Below are 19,041 nucleotides of genomic sequence, written 5' to 3' on the forward strand. Positions count from 1 at the left end.
AACTAGTCCTTACTAGATGTCCCTCACGAGTCAAATGCAAAAGTATTGAAACCCTTTCATGAAGCTTTTGCATTTGACTCGTGAGGGACATCTAGTAACAACTAGTGGAACTGCAGCTTGATGTAATAATAATTTCAATGCTTTTGCATTTGACTTGTGAGGGACATCTAGTAACGACTAGTTGAACTGCAGCTCTTTGTAGAATTATTTTGATATTGTATACTATAATATTCACTGCCCACTGCTAAACTCATCCCATAATGCTTTCCAGGGCCTTTGGTTGGGATTGTATTTTTGCCAATAACTGTGCTTGGGGTGGTCCTAAGAGGATGGGACCACCACCGAATCATTCAAGAAGATGTGCTTTTTGTTTTCAAGGCATCTGCTTGGTTCTCTCCCTAGGTTAGGGAGGATCCCAAAATCATCAACTCTCTCACTGCTTGCTAATTTATCATTTTCACTTTTGTGAAGTGACTATATGCATTTTCGCATGTAAAGACAGACATACTTATTTTATCATAACTTGCATTGTGCAAGATGCTGTTTCCAATTATTGCTCAGAGCAGACAAGCACACAGTGCTAACAGCTACGCACTACGCGCAATTTGCATAGCTGAGCGTAGTTCAAAGTGTACTTTGCGTACCAACGTGTAGTGCTACTACTCAAACTACACCCAGGGTTACTTATAAATTCACCATGCACTCTCTTTGCAGAACTCTAAGTATCCAGTCACTATCCATGCAGTGCTAAAATCACATGTGCACTATCCATGCTGTCCTCTAACCTCCTACACACTACTGATTCACTCCTCCAATTACCCAGGTTGTACCCATGCAGTCCAGAAATCACACTCTCACTCCCTGTGCACTCCTCCAATCACCCAGGCAGTCCCATGTCCTTATGTAATTATTCTGCCAAAACCCAAGCACTTATAAATTCACCATGCACTCTCCTTGCAGTACTCTAATCATAAAGTCAGTACCCATGTACTCATGCAATTACCCAGGCACTAACTCATGCACTTCAACAATCCTTTGAGTGCTACCTATACAGTTTAGTAATCTCCCTGTTACTACCTATGCACTCCTCCAATTACCCAGCCAGTCCCATGTCTTTATCCCATCACTCTGCCAAAACCCAAGCACTTATAAATTCACCATGCACTCTCCTTGCAGCACTCTAAGTATCCAGTCACTATCCATGTACTCATGCAATGTCCCAGGCAGTAACACATGCAGTGCTACAATCACATTTGCATTATACATGCAGTCCTCTAACCACCTATACACTACTGATTCACTCCTCCAATTACCCAGGTAGTACCCATTCAGTCCAGCAATCACACTGGCACTCCCCGTGCACTCCTCCAATCACCCAGCCAGTACCATGTACTAATCCAATCAGTCCACCAATACCCACGCACTTATAAATTCACCATGCACTCTCCTTGCAGTACTCTAATCATCTAGTCAGTACCCATGTACTCATGCAATTACCCAGGCACTAGCTCGTACTTCTACAATCCTTTGAGTGCTACCTATACAGTTTAGTAATCTCCCTGTTACTACCTATGCACTCCTCCAATTACCCTGCCAGCCCCATGTCCTTATCCAATCACTCTACCAAAACACAAGCACATACAAATTCACCATGCACTCTAAGTATTTAGTCACTATCCATGTACTCATGCAATGACCCAGGCACTAACACATGCAGTGCTACAATCACATGTGCAATATCCATGCAGTCCTCTAACCACCTACACACTACTGATTCACTCCTCCAATTACCCAGGTAGTATCCATGCAGTCCATCAATCATAGTGTCACTCCCCGTGCACTCCTCCAATCACCCAGCTATTATCCATGAACTCATTCAATCACGTTCCACTACCGAAGCATTCATAAAACAACCATGCAGTAGCCTTGCAGTGCTGCAATCGCCCACAGTTTCCATAGTCTCGCACAATCACTCAGGTAATTTTTCTTTTTTTAACCAGTAGAGGTGGTTCCGGGAGAACCTTTTTTTTAGAACAATTTAAAAAAAGGTTTCTTAATTTTTATCTTTTTTAACTTGTTTTGTGTGGTTTTTATTTTAAGAACAACAGACAAAAATGATGATCAGTACATGATCTCTCCAACAAAAACAAAAGCACATTATAAAAAGAAAAATTAACATTTATGTGCTTTTAGAGCAGTGGAGATAACGTCCACACACTGCTCTCCAATACAGAGTTTGGTGTCGCACTTTATGCATCTAACTGCTGCATTTAAAAATTCAGGCAGAATGTGGGGCCTTGAAGCAGATGGAACCTGTTTTGATGTAGATGGAGCATTTCTCTCTCTTTCGGCAGCAGCATTCAACTGTCTTCTGCTCTCTTCTGTTGCGAGGTGCAGTGGATGTATAGTCTCCAAATGCTTTTTCATGCTGCTGGTACAGGTTTTGTATGAGTGAAATGTCCAACTAACTATAACGTTCCTGAAACCTATGGTTTTTGCGGTCACCAGTAGGTAGTTATAGTTAGCACCAAGTTTCCATAGGAAGAGCAGTTTTTGTTTTGCTTATATCTTTGGCGTCGTTTGATGAATCTTCATGAAAGTTTCCAAAACTAATTCTTTGTTCATATCAACTCCTATGTTGAAAGTTTGGGGGTGATTCGTCAAGGGGGGGCCGAGAAAAAAGTGTGTCTGAAAATGTGTTTTCTCCATTCAATTTCCATAGGAAACTTTGGACAAGGCTACAGGTCAAACGGGTGAACGTTATTACCCCAAATTTGGCAGGAAGAAGGGTCTTAGTCTAGAAATCACACTTTTGTAAATTTGATGTAAATCCATTCAGTAGTTTTGAAGAAATATCGAAATTTCTAGATATCGATATTTGGGAATTCTGCCATCTGATTGGCTGAGGCGTTACGAGCACGAGCTTGATGCTTATTGGCTGCAGGCGGTGCGAGCAGTTGCAACTAGGAAGTGTTGGCAGCCATTTTGTGATTCAGTTGAAATGAGTAAGGGGGAAAACAAAAGCACTGTAACCTCTCTGGGGGAGTGCGAAGTGAAGTAGTCACTCCTACCGGACTGAAAGTGCGGTGTTGCTCAGAGTGACATGGTGCTGAGATGAGATGCTGCTACACTCGGGTATGAAACCGAGAGCCTAAACCGTGAGGTCATTGCTGTAAAGTGATGTGCTCTGGTCTTTGTAGCATACCTGTGGAAGTAGTGTTTGTAGGCGTTTATACCATACAGGGAGTGGGAAGCAAACTACTGACCTCTACCATGCATTTATACTATACCGGAAGCGGGAAGTGAAGTACTCACGCCTACCGGTGTGAAGACTTGAGGATCAAACCGGGCTGATTGCTGTACAGTGATGGGCTCTGGGTGCTGTAGCATACTGGCCACTGTAGTATAACTGTGTAAGTAGTGTTACTATGCGTTTATACTATACAGGGAGTGGGAAGCAAACTACTCACCCCTACTGGTCTGAAGATTTGGGGATTAAACTGTGAGCTCACTGCTGTAAAGTGATGTACTATGGGCGCTGTAGCATACCTGTGGAAGTAGTGTTAGTTTGCGTTTATACAATACTGGGAGTGGGAAGTGAACTCCTCACCCCTATCGGTCTCAAGACTCGAGGATGAAACCATGAGCTCATTGCTGTAAAGTCATGTGCTCTGTGTAGTATTCCAATGTAAATCATAGTAGAATGTTAGTATGTAACGCTACTATAATGTAAGTATGTAATGTTAGAATGTAGGGATGCCATGAGGGGAATCTTGGGGAGTTTATACACGGTGCTGTAGAAGACGGTTGCTTGCTGTCTGGTCCTGTTGGTGGCTGTTTAAGATGTCTTCTTTTCCTGCAATAAATCTACTTATCGGATCCACTGCTGTCTTCCTCTTCACTACATAAATTTGGCAACGAGCGGGAGAAGGTAAAAAGAAGGCAGCACTCACCAAGATTTTGAGCTTGCTTGCGTTCTGCTGAAGACCCGTTTTCTTGGTGAAGCTGTTTCTACTCATCCCAGGGTCGTCGGCTCATCGAACTATGTGATCCTACCTCTGGTAGAATTTATATTTTTTGATTTTGGGCTTCCTCTGCCTCTTCACTACACTCTGGTTGCTGTACTACATGTGTGCAAGTAGTGTTAGTATGCATTTATACTAATTCTGTAGTTATGCATTAACCAATGCATCATGGACCTATGGAGCACCACCTCCCAGGCGCAGGCCATACAATGTCCCAGGGTGTGCATCCGTGGGACATTTATGTTTGCTATTACAGGGCAGGAGCATTGCTTCCACCCTGTGATAGTAAATTCTTGTTTGCCTTGTTGAAGCGAGAGGAGGAAAACCTCGTATCGCTTCAATAAAGCGGATCCGGATAGTAAAAATGGAGAAAAAAAAATGAAGCGGGGTCTCACCTGTTCATTTAAATGAGCCCACTGGTGGGTAATGTTCCGGGGCCAATCCTATTATTATATTGCGGGGTCACTGCAGCACTAGGGACCTTAATCTCACATGTGAATTAGGTGCGGGTGGGCACAGAGACGTTTCGCAGACTAGGGGATCGACACCTCCCCGGGTATTGTTTACGAATTATTCGGGGGGCTTCGAAGCCAACTCAAGACCAGGGATCAGCAACCTCCAGGGATTTACTTAAATATGCAGGGTGGGCCTCACCAGTCCTTGAAGCCACGGTGGCCCTAGGCAGTGCCTTATTGGTTCTGTAATCACACGGGCAGTACTCATGGTGTTTTAAGAACCCTTGCCGTTGTAGAATTACCCAGGCTTCATTTATGTAATAGTCTGTTGGTTTATATTTGGTAGGTGCACCGCAAAATTACAAAGGTCTTCCCTCATAACCTCCTATCAACCGCCGATGTTCACAATAAACTACAGACAAGTGTTGTCAGAAAAAGAAGACCCATACACTCACTTATTTATTTGTAAAATAAATAACTTTAATTGAAACAACACAAATAAATGGAAACGTAACTTTATTTGAACAAACAACAGTAAAACATGAAATAAGTGGGTGGGACTCCTCCGGAAGCAGCGTACAAAAAACTGCAAGAGGAAAAAGAAACATAAGTATGTGTGCCATGTCCAAGAGAAAAAGAAAGGTAGTCAGAATGAAAGGAAGAAAGTGAGAATGGGACAGAGAACGAGTGGGTGGAAGGGAGAAGGGTAGGGAGAGTAAAAAGAACAGAGGGAGGAGGAGACAGAGCGTCGGCCTACTGTTCACCTCCCATCACCTGTGTGTCTGGGATTCTGGGGTTCGCGAGAAACAGTGCGGTCCAGCAAGTCTTTAAAATGAAACAGAGATATGAATGAGGCCAGTGATTATATTATTATCTATGACAACATCGCTCGCCTGCACCTGTGCACTCAGGCTGCTGGACCCCAGGCTCTTCCCCTGCACTGTGCTCAAATGCAGCTCGTGCGCACCAAGGCTTCACTGCTCACCTGCCACAACCGGTGTGTCCAACGACGTGCCGGTGCGAGCTTCGACTCTGGGGTGCCTCTCAGGGTGGCATAGCAGGTCTCCGGTCTGGGACGGTGTCTTGATACCACGATGGAAGGCGTCTGAAAGGCCAGAGCATCAGCACCGGTTGACAACCTGCTGCGTGCTTTTATGTGCAACTAACTGAGTGTCTGAAAAGGGAGAAATAATATAATGGTGGAAACGTCTTAAGGTAAATGAAAGTTTATTTCAAGCTTAAGAGAGAACACCAGTTGAGTGCATTCTTCATTCTTGAAGTACGATCTTCCAACTGTTAGTGGTAATCGTGGTTCAAAGAGTAGTTGGAGTGCACGAGAATAGACAAGGGTAAATAATAATATGTTATGCCAACGTTCACATACAAAGGAACAGAGAGCATGCTAGAAGCATAATGTGCGCAAAGCCAACGCCACGTGTCTGTAGAGCAGCGCTGCCTGCTGATTCAGGCCTACAGTACAGTCCAGCAGGTCCTTAAAATGAGACAGAGATGTGACTGAATGAGGTCAGAGATCACATCATTACGAACGGCAACATCGCTGATTTGCACCTGCGCACCCAGGCTGATGCACCCCACGCCTCCCGCTGCACCACGCTCATTTGCAGCCCTTGTGCACCCAGGCCCCACTGCTCACCTGCTGTCATTGGTGTGTGTCCAAACACGACGGCCAGCAGAGTTCACAATTCAGATGTAGTTTTAATTGCCAGGATGATGTATACCTCATGGATCCCTTTTTTATTGCTCATTGTGATATGCGAGGTGGATGCAGCCATATCACCTGAAGCAGTGTGGAAGAAGTGGGACATGTGGCGTCATCGTTATCCTATTTATACGTACGCAATGTGGGCTGGGCTTGCGTATGGCAGGCCAGCGTAGGGGTGTGAATAATTATTCCGGGGACCTGGGCGTTGTTCAGTTCCTGCCTGGCCAGGAAGTGTACTTATGTGTGTGTCCCTGTTGCAGTTTTAACGTCGCACGATCCACAATTTACATTAATGTAGCATATACCGGGAGGGCGGCAACTATCGCTAATGAGATGCTGTCTGAAAACATTGAATGGACAACATCACATGTTGTTGTCAAGCTTGTGAATATGCGCAGACACGCATGTCAATGGTGTGCGGTATTATTGAAAGTGTTGCTATCGCGAAGCGCACACATGTGAATGTGCTTGGATGGAGGGAGGATCAGCAGTGAGGCTACGTCATACACAGTGATAATGCTCATTACAGTCAAGCAATGTATGTCATGAATATGAAAGTCTCACATATGACACACTACTATACTGGCAGAGCCTGACAACAGAGCATACTGCAACACAAATCTACACATTACTCTTTCCTGTTTGTCACATGTGATCTCGGATGTGCACTCTGCCCGTGGCTGATGATACCCCTTTGAACCACCAATACCCAGGCCGAAAGGCAGCACAATAATGCGTGCACACACACACACCGGGGCATCGTGTAACACACATTTGTTTTTTGATGTAACGTTTCAGATGCATGGCTATCACACATCAAAGGCTACTGTACAGAGCATGATTATTGATCAAGATGATCGTTGCATGTTGTGTGTACTATGAGATATGTGTACACACCAAAAAATGTTTCAAAAAAACTCTGTAAGCAGAAGACGTGTCTCTCATCAATCGGTATAGAGAGAATAACTAAAATGGGTGGGGTCCTCCAACTGTTACAATGGGAAATGTTATGAACCAATCAAAAGCTCACATGGCAATTGTGAACCGAGCGCGCAAGGAGGCCGCACCCAACGTGATTTTGAGAAAATATATTTACCATACTATAAGTTTATTACAATTAGAAATATATAAATGTGGAAAATATTTTAGATTATCGCTTGCTCTCATATACACTTTAAACTTATTTAGATATAGTTTTGAGACATAAAAAAATAAATGAGGGAATGGCGTAGCCGGCGCGATACCATACCAGCGTGCACTCGTCGCATACGGAATGCGCGTATTGGTACCATGCAGCCGTCGCATACCAAACTAGGATCTGGCGCGACCTTATACGTATATGATGTTAGGCGGGACACGGTGCTACGAAGCCGTCGGATACGAAATACGCATCATTAACGAGTTTCGAAATATGGCGGATAGGATTCACGTGGTGATGGAGCTTGCTACACTACCGGTACGGGAGTCTAGTTTTCTAAAAAAAAAAATATATATATATATACATACTTTTTTTTGAAGATGTAAAAAATTTCATAATTTTTCAAATTTAAAAAAAAAGAATAATAGAGTTCCAAAATATTACAAAAAAAGTAGAAAAAATATAGGTTTTATAAATATTAAAATATGAAATTAACATTTAAAAAACCTTAGAAATTCACTGAAAAAAAGCATAGGTTTCAGGGACGTTATAGTTAGTTGGACATTTGACTCATATAAAACCAGAGAAATTCGCCCGTTATAGTTAGTTGAGCTAACTATAACTCTGGCGCCCGCAATGCACACAACAATGCCAGATACTACATACCACCCACTATTTCCGAGGTCTACGCTCACATCCACTCACTTATACATGCAGTTACTCATCAATACAGTACTATAATATGCACTCATACACCTATACATACAGTCACAGTCCACCACTCATCCATAGAGTTACTCACACACCTACTCAGTCATGCGAAGAATCAATCACATAGTCATTTACTCATGTATACAGTTATACACACCAATTGCATTACTTATACACACACCACATCACTTATTTATGGCGATACTAACACATAATTTCTGTCTTATACAATCACTGATACAAGCAGACACTCTTTTATACACCCGGTCTTCAAATAACTTACTCTCACGTATAGTCATCCATATACTCCAACACTCACATATACTGCCTTAAAACATACATTGTTACTCACACATATACCAGTGAGACATTCATTCACTCACCAACATACCCATACACACACTAACTCACCCATACAGCTCTTCCCAGATGCACTTTTTAATCCATACAATCAGTGAATCACCCACTCAGACATGTATGCACAGAGTCACACACACCCCCACCCACCCACCCAGACACTCAGGCACCCATACAGATACTCAGACAACAAATCCTTAACCCATATAGACACTCATGTAGCTACTCACCAACCCATGCAGCCACTTATGCACCAACTGAGACACTAATAGAGAGTTTCACACTGTTTGGTCACTAACCCATATATTCAGTAACACATGTTCAATCACTCACTTATACCATCAGTCACGCACCTACTAAATAATCCATTCAGGCACTTGTAAATCCACTCTTTCTTCAATACACCTTGGCATAGATATATATGAAAAATATTTAAACTTTACAGAAACACACATTCACTGGATGATGTCATCAGTGATATCATCAGTGATGTCATTAGTGATGTCATGAGTGATGTCACTGATCATGATGTAATATGTGACGTCATCACCAGTGCATTGCGGGAGAGCAAGTTATAGTTAGCTCAACTAACCATAACGGGCACATTTCTCTGGTTTTATATGAGTCAAATGTCCAACTAACTATAACGTCCCTGAAACCTATGGTTTTTTCAGTGAATATATATATATATATATATATACATTATCTACTGGCGGTCGCCAGTAGATAGTTATAGTTAGGACCACGTTTCCATAGGAAATCCGCAACATTCTATTTGGAATAACTTTGGCGCCGGTCGACGAATCCTCGCGACATTTTCAAAATAGGTGGGGCGCTACGCTCCGCTCCTACCCTGAAAGTCTCGGGGGGATTCGTCAAGCGGGGGCTGAGAAAAAAGGGGGGTCCCAAAACGCGTTTTTCCCATGCATTTTTCCTTAGGACCTTTAGACACAGCTACAGCCCGAACGGCTGAACAGAGTTACTTGAAATTTGGCAGAGAGGTAGTCCTCAGGTCAAGGAAGTGCCTTTTGTAGGTCTGGTGTAAATCTGTTCAGTAGTTCCTGAGAAAATAGCATGTAAATCAATATATATATCTGAGCCAGCTTACGGTGCGCTTACCGTGCGCTTACGGTAAGCTTACCGTACGCGTACGGTGACGTGCGCGAGCGCGATTCTGATTGGCTGTTAGATCTTAGTAAACATTCGAATCGGTCGAAACCAGGAAGTGTCGGCCGCCATTTTCTCTCTCACACTCTGAGGGGAGTGGAGGAAAAACAAAGTCCGAAAACAGTAAAAGCGGCTTGATAGACAGCTCCCAACCACCCAGTCATTGTTATGGTGTCCCCAAAGAACCCAAAAGGCAAAAAATGTAAAAAATTTTATTTTCGCAAAATCGCCGATTACGCTTACCGTACGCGTACGGTAAAAAAAAATAAAAAAAAAAAAATATCCACGTTTTCCTGACCCCGTGTGCAAAAGGTTCCCGAAGGGCACCTTTTTTGCATGGCATATAGAATTTGTAAAGACAATCTGTAGATAACCATTAACAACGATGTGCCAAATACGGCCTCCGTGTGCGGACGGTGCGCGAAGGGCATCGTGCGTACATGGCCCATTTAGCGTAACGTGGGCACGCGGTGCGCGTAGAGCACCGCGTGCCCACCATGCGTGCACGGCACTAACTGCGTAAAGTGGGCGCGCGGTGCGCGAAGCGCACCGCGTGCTCACTGTGCGCGCACAGCGTAAAGCGAACTGCGTAAAGTGGGCGCGCACGCCACGAACGGCGTAAAGTAACTTAGCATTTAAAAAACCGTACAAATTCACTGAAAAAACCATAGGTTTCACACACGTTATAGTTAGGAATTAGCATTTAAAAAACCTTGCAAATTCACTGAAAAAACCATAGGTTTCACACAAGTTATAGTTAGCGGACATTTTACTGATAAAAAACCATTGAAATTCCCCCGTTATAGTTAGTGCAGGCAACTATAACTCACGCGACCGCAATCCTCTGCTGATGACATATGTGTCTTTATGAAAAAAAAATATTTGTAATATATGTATAGCTAAAAATTTATGGAAGAAGACATGGGTAAATAAGTGTCTAAATACAGTATTAGCATCAGCAGAGGATTGCGGTCGCGTGAGTTATAGTTGCCTGCACTAACTATAACGGGGGAATTTCAATGGTTTTTTATCAGTAAAATGTCCGCTAACTATAACTTGTGTGAAACCTATGGTTTTTTCAGTGAATATATATATATATACAATGTATTTTTGCCCCAGCTACCCTAAATCTGTGGTTCCCCGCAAAGTTACATGGGGGGCTGTGCGATCAAACCATTATTGGGATACTTTCATGGCCATAAGATACCCTCACCCCTCATTTAAAGCATACACAAGGGGTCAAGAAACCTCTGCCCTGACTGCTTCACTTAGTATTCACTCAAGTTTTCTACCCCGGTGACCAGTCCCCGGCAAACAAATTAATTGCCACAACTTTTCTGTGAAGGTGCGGCCAGCCAATTAGGAGTGTGCTAGTGGGCGTGAATCAAGGCAGAGCCATCGGGAGGATGCACATGTAATCCACATCCCTATATGTACAAACTTGTTTTCCAGGTAATATCTCCTAAAATACTGAACAGATTTACATCAAATCACGAAAAAATAATCTAAAAACCAAAAGCTAGCTTTCTGCCAAATTTGGTGAAGTTCCGTCCAGCGGTTCAGACTGTAGTCGTGTCTAAAGTCCCTATGGGAATTACCATAGGGAAATGTGGTTTGGGACCCCCTGTTTCTTGCCCCCCAACACAGCAGCCAACCCAAAACTTTCCAGGCAGCACCTGAACATCAGTGACATCACTAATTACATTCTCAAGTGAGTGTAAATGTCACAAAGAGTTTATGGTTATTAAACATTTATACTAACCTACTGCAAAAGTTAAATTAGTAAACTGGGTGCACTACTACTAAGGGACTACTTGTAACATATATCATGTGAGTGGCTGTGTGATGATATGTATCCTTGTGTTTATGGGTGTGTGGCTATATGGATGTATAAGTGAGTGTGTGATTGAGATGCCTTGTGACCAGCTGTATTGGTGAGTGAATGGGTATGTCAGTGGCTGTATGGGTGAGTGAGTGGTGGTGTGAGTGGCCCTGTAGGTGGGTAAGTGGGTGTGTAGTAACACAGCACTGGCTCAACTAATTCATGTCATTTTGCTCGTCGCTCAAGATCATTTTTCAATTGAATTAAACAGTTTCCACATTATCTTCATACGAAAACATGACAATTTGTAACTTTCTAAAAAATATCACATCTTTGTAAATTAGGGGAGTTGGTCTGCTGATAATTAATTAAAAAATTGTTTTGCAAGCAACAAAGTGTCCGTGGTTGCTTTCTCTGCAAAGGAGGGGAGAAGGCACTGTGGTGTGTTCAGAAGTTCGCCGCCTCACCATGGACCGCTGTCGAAAGAGGACAGAGATTGCCATTTGCAGTGCACAGCAGTTTTTCATACATATATATATATATATATATATATATATATATATATATATATATATATATATATATATATATATATATATATATATATATATTTATATGTATATATGTATATATATATATATAAAAAAAACTTTCCACCTCCTCAGACTACTGGGACACAAAAGCGGCGGTGCAACACAGGGTCCGAGGCCATCCTGTTGTCAATAAGGTTTCACCATGCACATCAGGTACACGAATGCACTCCTTCCCAAATAAACGAACAGCGCTCTTGAATTAAGTTGAAATGGATTTATTCCAGGTGCATATTAGTGAGAATAAGAAAACCCAACGCGTTTCGACGAAAATATCGTCTTGTTCACGGGTAACTTTACACTCAGTGAAAAAACATATATATACACAAACACCAATAGTACATCCACAACGTAATGAGACTAAACATAAAGAATGGGCAAATGTCTGTGACTGTGTTGGAGATGAATGCGTCGGCCATCTGTGAAAGGTTAAAGGCAAATGTGAATAGAGGAACAATTGTGCTTAAATAATGAAACACTTAATATAGAAATGTTCCAAAAATCACAATACGAATTACAATAATTCAAATAACAAAGTCTAAAACACAATTAGTTCTGTTATACATTTCCGCTGGCTGAGCATATAATTAATTCATACATGCTAGCTAAAATTCATCGTTACTTCATACATCATGGTAATTTAACACTCATAATTTCTAGAGTGTCCTGTAGGTCGCAGCATGAGAAATTGCTGTATTGAATCAATATCATACAAATTACAGCCTAATTTTCAATTCAGATTGTTATGTACCTCTAATAGAGTTATATAAACATGCTAAAACCTACAATAGATATTTCAGAAACCAGCATTTCATGATTTCAAATTCTAGATCCTCAGGTGCCCAAAACGAAAATGCCGAACTGAATCTCAAAATATATACTTCATATTCAACCCCAGTGGGTAAACAATTCTTGCGTTAAACCCAAAACATATTTTGTTTGAGGACGAAAAACACATAAATGTGATAAAATAAACAGACAAATGTTATAAAGTAAATAAATAACATACTTAGCCCAAGTGGGCACTTAGTTAATCTTTCCTTTACTTGTCTTCTTTTTTCTGTTCTCGATTAACCTCTTTCATTTTTCTTTTTTCTATGTTCTAAATGTAAATATTACGTATTTCAAATCAGTCTTCTCCTCAAACCAACACCACCTAAACGCAAAGGAATACACATTATAAACAACACTGTCCGCCCATACACTAGTCTCACGTCATAATTCCTTAATACCAAATCTAAAAACAGGATCATACCAGAATCAACATTGGAGCTGAAATTGAGAGCCAATCGAACATTGCACTAGATTTCAGAATTTGCATAGAACAGTACGATGAAATGAAGAATGCAAATAAAATAAAGATAAAGATAAAACCATCACATCAAAGGCTTTAAGACTAGATCTGAAAATCAAAAGTCTACAAATATATGCAATAACAGATATACACCGAAAAAATAGCTGGAAAATTAAGACGTTGCAATGAATCCCCCAAGTGCCAAGACAGTTCTTCTTCAGAGTTTAATCCTGCCGGAATCTTAGTATTGAGCTCCAGGATATACCTGGATTCAAGTTGGAGTAGTTTGCGAATTCAGTCACCACCCCTATTTGAGGGCATAATTCTGTCTATGACAAAGAATCGTAACAAGTTACGATTGCTTTTATGAAACTCTTCAAAATGTCTCGCCACCGGTGATAACTTATCTTTATTCCGGATTGCTCTCATGTGTTCCAAAATACGTTTTTTTGCGGCAAACATAGTACTGCCTACGTATTTTTTTGGGACACGGACAAGTCAGAACATAGACACAATAATCAGACTGACAGGTAAGATGTTTTTCAATGGGCCTATCAGACTCAGATACTGGATAACGCACATTTTTAAATTGGTGCTCGTTCTACAAGCTTTACAAGACATACAGGTGAAAAAGCCTTTAATACCCGTATTGGAGCCTTTCATACACGGCACCTCATTCATACACAATCTGTCTTTTAGTGAGTTAGCCTTTCTATAGGTGATATTGGCAGAATTACCCACTACATCATCTAAAGTAGATTCTGTCTTGAGGATTTCCCAATGTCTATTAAGACATTTTCTGACTTCATAAGAGCTAGAGTTGAAAGTGGTAATGAATCTGATAACCTGATCCTCTTTCTCCACTGTTCTTTCTTTAGGTTCTAACAGCTCAATTTGTGTAAAATGTGCTGCTTTGGAATATGCTTCCTTTATCTCATTAGGTTTGTAGCCTCTCTCCAAAAACCTTTTGGTCATACAGTCGCTTTCACGATTGAAATCTACTTCCGTACTGCAGTTTCTCCGGGCCCGAAGAAATTCCCCATACGGTATGCTGCGGATCAGGGTTTTAGGGTGACTGCTTTCTGCATGTAGCAGAGTATTCCCGGCAGACTTTTTGCGATAGAGTCTAGAACATAGTTTGTTTTCCACTACTTCAATTTCTAAATCCAGGAACTGAATCCTTTGATTACTTACAGTTCCTTCAAATTTCAAATTCTTCTCATTCATATTCAGGCTAGAGATAAAGCTGTTGGCTTGTTCCCAAGACCTGTCCCAGATGATGAACAAATCATCGATATACCGCAGCCACAATTTTACATGGCTGCGGTATAGGTCCTGTGTCCTGGACACATGTTGCTCCCAGCAGCCCATAAAAAGATTGGCATAACTGGGAGCAAAACAGGTGCCCATAGCTGTACCTTGTTTCTGTCTGTAGAAAATCTCATTGAAAATAAAAATTTATTTTCAATACAGAATTAACAAAGTTAACACTCTTATTGCCTTAAAAGAACTAGAGTGTGATAATGTGGAGCTAGTATCTATTAATGCACAATCATTGGGCTATAAGGTTGATTTGAATTGTCCCAACAACTTTAAACCTAAGTCTGTTTTCAACCCGACATTGCCAGCTTGTGGTATTGACATCTTTGAAACATTAGTCATCAATGATTTTAAAAATCTGGCAAAAAAGAGGAAATGGTTTCATGACAATTTGACGAAACAACAAAGACTGGCGGTCAAATCGTTACAATTAGATCGTAATATTGTATTGCAAGTCGGATAAAGGAGGTAATGTGGTTATATTGAATGTGCAGGATTACATACAGGAAGGGTTACGACAGTTAAGTGATCAGGACTGTTATGGGCAAGTACCTAAAGCCACTATAGATGAGTCAAATGCTATCTTTCATAACATGCTGAAAGAGTGGCACCCACAGGCATTTTGGAATGGGATGAATATTCCTTTCTTTTGAACCGTAATCCCAAAATAGCCATTCTCTATTTATTACCTAAACTGCAAAAAAATCCCATTATTCCTCCTGGAAGACCTATTGTTTCTTCGATGGGTTCTTTACTGGAGAATACGTCCAAATATAATGACTTTTTCTTGCGACCTTTTGTGGAGAACCTTCCATCACATCTAAAAGATAGCAAGGATTTCCTGAATAAAATCAAAAATGTTACCTGGCAGGAAGGCTTTTTGTTAATTACTTTGGATGTTTGCAGCCTGTATACATCTATCTTACATGCGGATGGGATAGAGGCTTGCAAACAGTTCTTGATGGACCGCTCAATTTAAAATTTGTGAACACAATGAAATGGTTCTACGAATGATTAAATTCTGTCTTGAAAATAATTTTTTTATTTTCAATGAGATTTTCTACAGACAGAAACAAGGTACAGCTATGGGCACCTGTTTTGCTCCCAGTTATGCCAATCTTTTTATGGGCTGCTGGGAGCAACAGGTGTCCAGGACACAGGACCTATACCGCAGCCATGTAAAATTGTAGCTGCGGTATATCGATGATTTGTTTATCATCTGGGACGGGTCTTGGGAACAAGCCAACAGCTTTATCTCTAGCCTGAATATGAATGAGAAGAATTTGAAATTTGAAGGAACTGTAAGTAATCAAAGGATTCAGTTCCTGGATTTATAAATTGAAGTAGTGGAAAACAAACTATGTTCTAGACTCTATCACAAAACGTCTGCCAGGAATACTCTGCTACATGCAGAAAGCAGTCACCCTAAAACCCTGATCCGCAGCATGCCGTAAGGGCAATTTCTCCGGGCCCGGAGAAACTGCAGTACGGGAGTAGATTTCAATCGTGAAAGCGACTGTATGACCAAAAGGTTTTTGGAGAGAGGCTACAAACCTAATGAAATAAAGGAAGCATATTCCAAAGCAACACATTTTACACAAATTGAGCTGTTAGAACCTAAAGAAAGAACAGTGGAGAAAGAGGATCAGGTTATCAGATTCATTACCACTTTCAACTCTAGCTCTTATGAAGTCAGAAAATGTCTTAATAGACATTGGGAAATCCTCAAGACAGAATCTACTTTAGATGATGTAGTGGGTAATTCTGCCAATATCACCTATAGAAAGGCTAACTCACTAAAAGACAGATTGTGTATGAATGAGGTGCCGTGTATGAAAGGCTCCAATACGGGTATTCAAGGCTTTTTCACCTGTATGTCTTGTAAAGCTTGTAGAACGAGCACCAATGTTAAAAATGTGCATTATCCAGTATCTGAGTCTGATAGGCCCATTGAAAAACATCTTACCTGTCAGTCTGATTATTGTGTCTATGTTCTGACTTGTCCGTGTCCCAAAAAATACTTAGGCAGTACTATGTTTGCCGCAAAAAAACGTATTTTGGAACACATGAGAGCAATCCAGAATAAAGATAAGTTATCCCCGGTGGCGAGACATTTTGAAGAGTTTCATAAAAGCAATCGTAACTTGTTACGATTCTTTGTCATAGACAGAATTATGCCCTCAAATAGGGGTGGTGACAGAATTCGCAAACTACGCCAACTTGAATCCAGGTATATCCTGGAGCTCAATACTAAGATTCCGGCAGGATTAAACTCTGAAGAAGAACTGTCTTGGCATTTGGGGGATTAATTGCAACGTCTTAATTTTCCAGCAATTTTTTCGGTGTATATCTGTTATTGCATATATTTGTAGACTTTTGATTTTCAGATCTATTCTTAAATCCTTTGATGTGATGGTTTTATCTTTATCTTTATTTTATTTGCATTCTTCATTTCATCGTACTGTTCTATGCAAATTCTGAAATCTAGTGCAATGTTTGATTGGCTCTCAATTTCAGCTCCAATGTTGATTCTGGTATGATCCTGCTTTTAGATTTGGTATTAAAGAATTATGATGTGAGACTAGTGTATGGGCTGACAGTGTTGTTTATAATGTGTATTCCTTTGCGTTTAGGTGGTGTTGGTTTCAGGAGAAGACTGATTTGAAATACGTAATATTTACATTTAGAACATAGAAAAAAGAAAAATGAAAGAGGTTAATAGAGAACAGAAAAAAGAAGACAAGTAAAAGAAAGATTAACTAAGGGCCCACTTGGGCTAAGTATGGTATTTATTTACTTTATAACATTTATCTGTTTATTTTATCACATTTATCTGTTTTTCGTCCTCAAACAAAATATGTTTTGGGTTTAACGCAAGAATTGTTTCCCCACTGGGGTTGAATATGAAATATATATTTTGAGATTCAGTTCGGCATTTTCGTTTTGGGCACCTGAGGATCTAGAATTTGAAATCATGAAATGCTGGTTTCTGAAATATCTATTGTAGGATTTAGCATGTCTATATAACTCTATTAGAGGTACATAACAATCTGAATTGAAAATTAGGCTGTAATTTGTATGATATTGATTCAATACAGCAATTTCTAATGCTGCGACCTACAGAACACTCCAGAAATTATGAGTGTTAAATTACCATGATGTATGAAGTAACGATGAATTTCAGCTAGCATGTATGAATTAATTATATGCTCAGCCAGCGGAAATGTATAACAGAACTAATTGTGTTTTAGACGTTGTTATTTGAATTATTCTAATTCGTATTGAGATTTTTGGAACATTTCTATATTAAGTGTTTCATTATTTAAGCACAATTGTTCCTCTATTCACATTTGCCTTTAACCTTTCAAAGATGGCCGACGCATTCATCTCCAACACAGTCACAGACATTTGCCCATTCTTTATGTTTAGTCTCATTACGTTGTGGACGTACTATTGGTGTTTGTGTATATATATGTTTTTTCACTGAGTGTAAAGTTACCCGTGAACAAGACGATATTTTCGTCGAAACGCGTTGGGTTTTCTTATTCTGACTAATATGCACCTGGAATAAATCCATTTCAACTTAATTCAAGAGCGCTGTTCGTTTATTTGGGAAGGAGTGCATTCGTGTACCTGATGTGCATGGTGAAACTTTATACATATATATATATATATTCACTGAAAAAACCATAGGTTTCACACATGTTGTAGTTAGCTGGACATTTTACTGATAAAAAACCTATGAAATTCCCCCGTTATAGTTAGTGCAGGCAACTATAACTCACGCGACCGCAATCCTCTGCTGATGCTAATACTGTATTTAGACACTTATTTGCCCATGTCTTCTTCCATTAAATTTTAGCTATACATATATTACAAATATTTTTTTTTCATAAAGACACATATGTCATCAGCAGAGGATTGCGGTCGCGTGAGTTATAGTTGCCTGCACTAACTAACTAACGGGGGAATTTCATAGGTTTTTTATCAGTAAAATGTCCTGCTAATTATAACATGTGTGAAACCTATGGTTTTTTCAGTGAATTTGCAAGGTTTTTTAAATGCTAATTCCTAACTATAACGTGTGTGAATCCTATGGTTTTTTCAGTGAATTTGTAAGGTTTTTTAAATGCTAAGTTACTTTACGCCATTCGTGGCGGGCGCGCCCACTTAACGCAGTTAGTGCCGTGCACGCACGGTGGGCACACGGTGCGCTATGCGCACCGCGTGTCCACGTTACGCTGGATGGGCCATGTACGCACGATGCGCTTCGCGCACCGTGCGCACATGGAGGGCATATTATGCGCTTCGTTGTGCAAGGTAAACTTTTACATTTTCATTTATTTTATGTCCAATGCACACAAATGGTGCCCTTCGGGCACCATTTGCACACGGGGTGGGGAGAGTATGGTTAATTTTTTTTTTAAAACTTTTATATT

The sequence above is a fragment of the Triturus cristatus genome, chromosome 4_1, assembly GCF_964204655.1.
Source record: "Triturus cristatus chromosome 4_1, aTriCri1.1, whole genome shotgun sequence".
NCBI lineage: Eukaryota > Metazoa > Chordata > Amphibia > Caudata > Salamandridae > Triturus > Triturus cristatus.